Consider the following 9,049-nt stretch of genomic DNA (forward strand, 5'->3'; position numbering starts at 1 on the left):
GTTGGATGAGGCGGGGGGGGGGGGAGTAGTGGGGAGGGTTAACTAAAACAAAAGTAAAGCTGTGGAAAAATGCTAATTCACCATTGGCTAGGCCAGGGTGGGGGCGGGGGGCAGGGGACGACAAAGAGGCGAAGGGGTCGGGAGGGTGGAGGTGGAACGAAAGGCAAGAGTGTAGCGTGCGAGAGATATTTTGGGAAGGGGGCTTAGGGTATGTGTGTGTATATGTGTGTGTGTGTGTGTGTACTTGAGCGTGGGTGCGGATGAAAGCTGGAAACAAAAGCAGCGAGCGAGGCCTCGGACTCCCGGGCCTCCTGCACAGAGAAACTCAACCCGCTGTTGCATGCTGCTCTGATTTAAAGTCTGAAAGCTCCTGATGGATTTAACCCAGAGACTGTTGGACAGTGACATAAACACTCAAACAGCTCCGAGTCGCCTCTAAAAGCTCCAATATTTAAGTTCAGCACAGGGCCTCATGTTGAAACACTGACTCCCCACCACTGGTTTTGCTTTGGCTGTGATTTATTCAGAGTGAAGAATTTAGCAATCTGAAATGTATTATTATAAGTGTTTCAAGTGAGAATGGGATTATAGGTTTGACATGTGTGTAGAGACTAATACATGTAATGTTTGTTCAAAGAAGGCAGCTTTATAAATGATGAATGGTTAGCAAAGTTCCAAAAAATATTTTTTTTTATGAAACCTCATCAGCACAATACAGTAAAGTGAAAACACCCGACACTACAAACTAGAAGTGATGCACCAGACCAATGCCGGAGCCTCTTGAATTAATGGAGTAAAGTTACAAAAGTGAAAAGTTCACAATGATGAAGTTTCCTCTCCTGTGGACTGTATACACTATCCTGAGAAATAAACCAATACGGAACTTGAATTTTAAAATTCAGGCCCTTCACTCATTCACCTCAGTATTAATAATATATTAATAATATAATAGTCTGTGCATACTGAACTGAACACACAATCTTCTACTTGATTCAATAATTTCGTCCTTGAGGGAGTTGTGATTGCTCTCTGAAGGTGCAGTGGGCGATGTGGACAAATCTGCACCTAGCACACCATAAAGCCACCTGAGAAGTAAATACGTTGCTGTAACCCAATTCCACATCACATACACAAAATTGCAGTTGCCAGTTAAATTTAACAGAGATGGGAAAATGTTTTTCTATGAATATGACAGTTTTTTGTTTGTTTTGAGGTTTTCCTGGAGCTGTTTCAACACCTTTCACAATGAGTTTTCATTTTTTGAGCAGCTCTTCCATTTATTTTGTGCATTGCATTGTGACAGAATATCTCCATCAGCAGCACACTCAAAAATAGTTTTTTCGCCTGTACTGAATGTTGTGAGTATACTTTGTTTTGCCACTTTTCCCACAACACACTGCTACTACTCCCCAAACCACTTTCAACAATAGAATTTGGCTTCCTTGCCCTTCTTGTCTTCAAAATCTGGTGGCTTCTGGTGGTGATAGAGGAAGAGATTATCTTGGAGGTAGTACAGACCAACAACCCAATGACTATCAAGGAGCCACTCAAAGTTGGGTTGACCACAGACTGCAGTTTTTCAAATCTTGACAGGTACACAGTGCAAGACCCAAAGATGTAATTACGGATGTTTGCAGTTGCCTAGTTCACAATGGTGCAAAAGGCATGCAGATGCTGTTATTCAGGGATGCTGTTACATCAGTTTGCTAGCCTTACGGTTATAGCAAAGTCTGTGCATCCAGTCATTTGTTACCAGAAGTTAAAGCCCTCTTTTGTTAACGAACTTTCAAAAATATATAAATATATATATATATATATATATATATATATATATATATATATATATATATATATATATATTGAAAAGATATTTATTAAAACTGATATGGTAAACTAAACTATCACCTTAGAGGAACCTTTAGTCTTTTTGCAAATAAATTCTGGGTTTTGTTTTCCATTAAAATGATAAAAAATCTGAGATCAAATTTGGATCTATTGAGGCTGACGCATGGTCAGTCCTACCAGACACCCACATAGCCAGAGGAATAGGAGGTGGTCTTGCATTCCTGCTGCTTTCAGGTGGTTCCATGTGGTTTCTGTTGACCCACTTTCCCTCCTGTCTGCTGGCTGAAGAACGCTGCGGTTTAGCAGCAACTAGAGTTCACACCCTGAGAATAGCTGGCAGCCATGCAAGGAGGGATGGTGGAAGAGCGGACTACTGTAAGAGTGTGATTAATGAGCGAGTGTTATGGCAGCAGTGCAGAGAACAAAGAGCCTAATCTACAGCACATGGAGAGTGGAAAACACTGCACATACCAGAGGGTGGATCTAAAAACTCACCCACGTCTGCTGGTTAGTAATAGAGCTGAGAGCAGCGGCTGCGGACATGCTGAAGGTGAAGACTTGGCCACGGACGTTGTGTTGCATAATGTATACTGCACTGAGTGTTCCTGCAGCTTCAGTTTGTCAGGAAAGTGCAATTTATTTAAGAGTCTCCACGCTCAAAGTAAATAAGATGACCTCACAGAGAAGCAGTGAGTGCATGCACACATCCATGCACGTTCTTTTGTGTGTGTGCAGGTGTGTGTGTCAAGCATTGATTAATGTCCGATTGCAATGGCATGGTTAATCTGGTGGGCTCAGGCTTCAGGCTTCTATCTCCTCTACTGTCTGTGACAGGTGTTAGTGTGTGTGTGTGTGTGTGTGTGTCTTTTCACAGAGAAAAGGCAGGCCCAGTCACTCACCTCACCCATAAATCACACACTAGGGCTAATTGATTCAGCTCCGGTTCTTATGCTGCTTCCCCACCAAATCCTGAAAGAGGCGTCCAGGCTGCTTTTTAACAGAGTGTTGGGTTCTGTTTCGCAAGCCTCCATAAATTGCTCATGCTCTCTTCAAAAGACTCTACAGAGAGGCGGCTGATTCACGACCCATGGTCACCATCTCGAGAAACCTTCTATGGATCCGCTGAGCTTTCAAACACTTTGTTACACTGTGTGTTTAGTGAATGTATGGTGGGGCAGTGCTGAGGTTTTCACAATGGTAAATGAAGTGGTAGGTGATCTACTATCTATCTAAAAGCATTCACTTGTGCGAGTACTAGTCAGGAAATATATTATATTATTATATTATGAGTACAGGTTAAGATACCAACCTTACATTAACAGGTTGGGCTGAGAATGGATTTAGCTGTAATAGTGAGTAATGGCTTGGTTACAGTGCTGAGATGTGTTGGTGTGGTGGGTACAGGTTTGCAAAAGTGGACTGCAGGACTCTGATGTCAATAGATTTGGAAATTTAAGCTTGCTAACTACAAATTATGCACATTTTACATTCATCCTGGTTTTTAAAAAATGCATTCCATATTATTTTTGATTTTTAAATGTACTTTTCCTTGTGTTAAAGGAAGCCATTGGTTCCCATTCATTTCCATACAGCCCTAAACACAATGTGCAGATTCTTGAAACCATCACAGTGAATATTGAGTCTGCAATCATTTTCTGTCAATATTAGAAAAGCAGGAATGCAGTTTAAGTGCAGATTGATATGAAAAGTCTGCTAATAGATTTTCATATCCAACCCTGTAGCTGGACAAAAACATTACAGCGTTCAACATAACATTTTTTCCCCACTGGCCCACTTGGCCAGTAGATCAGAGTTTTACTGGCCCCTTGTATATTTTCACTGGCCCAGCAGCCAAAAAAATAACTCTTTTTTTCCATAATTCTGGTGATTTATTATACATAATATGTACAACAGTGGAGTTCCATTTAGATTTTGGCTGTTTTTCTTTAGTTATGGATATGTAATGTTGATATATTACAAAAATATGCCAAATATAAAATCAGGCACATACTGGATCAGTAAATGAATGTTGTATAAATGTTTCTCCATATTTTGTGTGAAGCCAGATAGTATGGAACACATAGGGAGAAGAGAACAGAGTTTATGATAATAACATTTCAGCAAGTATGGATGACCTTCATAATAAACTCAATTAGCAACATCAACATTAACGATTAAATAATGCTGAGAGATCTGCAGAAATGTACTAACAGTGAAGAGTGTGAGAAAGAACATGGTGGCATTTGTTTGTTTTCACTCTGGGTTTAACCTCAGGTTTGTTACTTCAGGTTTAAACCTTTATTAACCACAGTTAAACAAACAGACACAGAGCAACAGCTGTTTTATCTGAACTTTAGGAGAGATTCCTGTGGTAGATGTTGACAAAGCTGGCAGGAACCACAGAGATAATGTCAATAATGTCATAAAAAACAATCATGATGACCTGGCATTTTGTTGACTTTCATGAAACTGCATATGTTGTTGTGTATAAACCTTGGTGATTAACACTTAAACAGAGAGCTGTGTCTCCTTCAGAGGCTGCTGCTGTCAAAGTCACACAGAAGACACATAACGATGCAGTCAGGATGCTAACCGGCTAGCGAGTTAGCTGACAAACTGTACAAGACATTTCACTGTTGCTGTTTTCCACTCAGGAGTTTTGTTGCTACCACAAAAGTAGAAAGCCCCTCTTTCTTTTTGTATCCTCGTAAATTTCTTTCTCTGGCATTTTTTTGAGTACCGGTGTTACACCGTATTTAGTGCCACATCAGATTCACTGGTAAGAAGCTAGCAGGCTAAGAGTGCAGCCTTCCTCATGTGTATTTCAGTGAATCATGATGCATTTAATCGGTCGTTTGTCTTGAAAACATTGCAGACTCAACAATTCTGCAAAACCATGGATTATGTTCAGTGACTATTTTTTTACCATCCAAAGCCAAGGTTAGGTAAAGGTCGCACTTATGGGAAATAAACTATGGTTAGGTTATGGTTAGGCAACTACAACACTTGGTGAAAATTAGGGAAAGATTACAGTTATAGTTGATAAAAAAGAAAACAATAATTGCAGATCACTACAGTACCTTACTTTGTACCTTGCCACATGAAAGATTCATTACTTTCTGCACTTCCGCTGAATTGTGGCATTGGATGTAAATTCTGAGGTGCAGAATCATCCTGTATGAATGTAATTTCTTGGGTGGGCTGTTTATATCATACATAAATTCATGGAATAGGCTACAACTTGCAGAACTGCTTGTATGGTCCTTTGAGGCCATATCCTCACTTTGATAATATTGTATGATGCTGTCAGGTTTCTCTGGCTGACTATGTTTGTCTCTCTTTCTCTGTTGGACTTGTGTTTTGGCTGTGGGTCCAGTTGGAAGCAATCTGCATGCTGGCAGGGAATGAAAGAGCTCCCTGGTTCATCCCCGACGCTCCCCAGCCGCCGTCCGGCCGACTCTCTCCATGGGCCTCCGTCTCCAGCCCTCCCCGGTGGGCTAAGACCTGCTCAAGGTCCCTTCTGTGATGTGGGCTGCCCAATAAAAGCCAACGCTAGCTGGATTCCCAGGCCCAGTTTCCCCCTGAGTCTTTATCTTTCACAGCGTTGGCTGAGGATGAGGGCTGCCAGAGAATTAGGTTTCACTCTGCTCACACAGACTGTCTCGCTCTTTGCCTCCGCTTGGCTGTGGCGAAACCATGGGTAGAAGGAGCTGAAGCAGCGAGAGGAGTGTGTATGTGTCTGTAGCTGGGTTTCCATCCCAGCAGTTTCCATTGTAATCAGGAGAGGAAAGAACAGTTTCACAATATCTTAAAATAGTTTTTAAAGGATAAGTTCAGATTTTTCCAAGTCTATCTTAAAACAATACTCGCTCACATAAGCTATTGGCTGCTGTAGTCATTCTTTCTGTTTATAATGGGCATTAAATGATGTGCTCCTAGTGTGACTCCAGTTTAAGTGATGGTTGACAAAATCCACAGTCCTCGTTTTGTGTAAAAATACAACCAAAGTTTAGCCGGAACTAATATGAGGCTTCAGCTGTCTGAGTTAAACAAATAAAGAGGGGATCTTCCAAAGTAACAGTCTTTTTATTGTTGAATTCTCTCTTTGTGTTCAGTGTAGTCATGCTCGGGCACGACTGCTTCATAGCCACTATAGGGAGGAGCGACCAATAACTCCAGCACATATGGCATATGAATATTGTATAAAATAGACTTGAAGTATCTGAACCTATCCTTTAACGTTTTATCAGCTTAATGTCGGAAAATAGTGATGAAAAAAATGCTTTCTGTAGCATGGCAACCCTATTATCAGACTGACTGTAGATATTGGATGCAAAACAGCAAAAAGTTTATGTGCGATGGCAAAGTTTTTTAACATTTCATGCCACCATTTTTAAAATCTTTCTTTCTACCATATGCATGCAGGGTAGAGATCATCATGCATCTACTGAGCTCTAAGGAACCAAGACTCAACCTGAGATTTGAGTTGCAACAAGTCCAAATTATACTCAGGACGAATAGGGTGGATAGGACCTCATTTTACTGCTACAGGTCTAGGGTCTGTTTGTCAGTGTGGATTAGAGTATAGTGAGAGTAGGTGAAAACAAGACTTTCAAGTTCTTGGATTGAAGGAAATATGATGCTGAATTATAAATAAAAAGCTACACAGTAGGTATCTGAGGCAGGACTCCTGTCAATCCTTAGTTGAAAAGATTGTGGTATGGTTTAAAAAATGTGAACTGCGGGTCTGTAACAGGCTCCCGAATCAAAGTCGGATGCAGTACACACCCATCCGCCACCCAGACCTCTATGCATAGGGCATATGGGGAGCACTATCACCTGCATTAGTACTGAATGTAAATTGTGACCTGTTGAATTGCCTGAAAATGACAAATACAGTGCAATTGCATGAAAAAAGGGTGACAACCATACTAATTCAAGCTAACCATGCGTGTAACATACTGTGTTTCATCTTAAGTAAGTATGAAAATGTATTGAGGAAATATTTGATGCTATTTTCCGCCTCTATGCATGTTTGGCAAAGCTCCTGACTGCAGCTAAAGCACGAGTCTCTGATGCAACACGATGACAGTTGTGAATACGTCTGAGCATGTAGGTGCAGTAATGTACATGTTTGTGTTTACAGCAAGCCGACAGTCGCCCCGACTGCTCCCCGCTTCACTGTCGAAACAGGAAAATCTTTACATAACACATTACACACAGTAAAAGATTAGCACACATTCAATGAGTTAATCTACTGCACAAACAGAAACAGGTGTGCACACAAACATGCCCACACATCTACACTGAGCACAGAGTTGGGTTGAGTCATGAAACAGGCATGCATTTGTGTAAAAGTACACATATAGTACATGTCTGCAAGCACACGTGTACCCATATAAAAACGACACACAAGAACAAACAAATCTTAAGCTGAAATGCAGTGTAGAATTTATACAATGGTCAGTCTGTCATATACAAAACACATGGACACACACACATCTGCGGACAAAGTTCACTCAGTCATTCCATCCTTGCAGCGGTGAAGCTGTTTTTCCATCTCTTAGCGTGACATGGCGGTCCAAACAGCAGTGAAATATTACATGGGCCCGGGTTATTAAAACTGTTATTAGCATGGCCAATTGGGGCTAAACAGGACCTGACTGTCACCCTAATGACAGGGTGGCTGAGGGCTGGGAAAGGGGGGAGGTGGTCTGCTGAAACCTCTGACCGTCATCGACCAAACAGCCCCAGCAGATTCCCCACCACTAACATCCCTCCACCACCAACCGTCCTCTTATCCCGGCGTGGATCCTCTGCTGAGCGAGACAAATAAAACTGTGGTATTGACATACAAAGCCACAGATACACACAGGCATTCAAACACACATGGAGACATAGGAGATAGGAAAACAAACATATGCATAAAAATTCTCATCCAAATAAACATGTATTGAAACATTAATAAACAATTGTCAGACTATATTCATCTTCCAGAACAGTTTTTCGCATGGATAACTGTTTATTGGAAACTAAACGTGCATTTTCTTCTTCTACGCCCAAAATGTTTATACTGTACATCAGATTTTATACACAATTTATGGTGCTCTCATCAATCTGATGCATTGTATAGTGGAGAAAGACGATATCTCTGGTTCTGCTGAATTGATTTTAATACAAAAAAGTCCACCAATGTTATAGGAGTGCAATGCTAAATTGGTGTAATATTCTTTACTATAAACAAAATGAAGCAGAAAAAAACACAAATAGAAGGTACTAAATACTATATACACCATTCATAAATAGTGACTACAAAGTTTATTAAGACACAAATAAAGTGAGACAATAAAATTTGAAACAATACAATTGCGCTTGAACAAAAATTACACTCAAGGAAATGAAACTGGGTTGTACATAAAGTGTCTTGTGTCTGCAGATAGCAGCATTAGCACTCTAACACTCTGAAAGGGGCCATTCTGCATAATGAGTACCTTTACTTTTGATACTTTAAGTACATTTTGCTGCTAACACTTGTGTAGTTCTACTTACGTAAAAGTGTGAATGCAGGACTTTTGCTCATAATGGAGTGTTTTTACACTGTGGTGTCATTACTTCTAATTAAGAAACAGACACTTCTTCCATCACTGTGTATGACTGTTCATAATCACTAGTATCTGATCAAAGCTAAATAAAATAAAGACTTTATTAATAGTCCTGGTAGTCTACAGTGGATATGATGTACCCATATTAACTGCAATACCCTTAGTTTGATTCCAGATGGGAACTTCTGTTGCATGTCACACACTGTCTCGCTCCCCACATTTCCTGCCTGTATCGACTCTGTAACTATCAAATAAAGGCAAAATGCCAAAAATAATCCAAGGATAAGGAATTCGTCAACAGATTTCTGGAGTGCCTCGGATATCTGTTTTTTTTCCCCGCATGATTGCTGTTTTACCCAAAGAGCACCCAACCCTACAATCTTTAACATCCTCAGATTCTTTCCACCAATATCTGCTTTATAATAATACTAGAAAAACTTCCAAAACGTATTTACACAAATCATTCAAAAGCAAATAAGCACATATCAAATCTCTCTTTCCTCCTACTCAGCTCTATATTCACAGTCTCAACCACCTCTGTTTCCCCTCCTTTTCTCCTGGACTGACAGACGGAGCCCTGCGTGCAATAAACCGACTGCACA

At 40.5% G+C, this 9,049-nt stretch overlaps 1 long non-coding RNA gene across 1 annotated transcript; it reads left to right on the forward strand.

Annotated features, from left to right (window-relative positions):
- Positions 1-3,828: 3,828 nt before the first annotated feature.
- On the forward strand, positions 3,829-6,525 carry LOC121912197. The gene is made up of 2 exons (XR_006100025.1): positions 3,829-4,624; positions 5,222-6,525. It is a non-coding gene; the product is annotated as an uncharacterized LOC121912197 (long non-coding RNA).
- Positions 6,526-9,049: the final 2,524 nt, after the last annotated feature.

The sequence above is a fragment of the Thunnus maccoyii genome, chromosome 14 (assembly GCF_910596095.1).
Source record: "Thunnus maccoyii chromosome 14, fThuMac1.1, whole genome shotgun sequence".
Lineage (NCBI taxonomy): Eukaryota > Metazoa > Chordata > Actinopteri > Scombriformes > Scombridae > Thunnus > Thunnus maccoyii.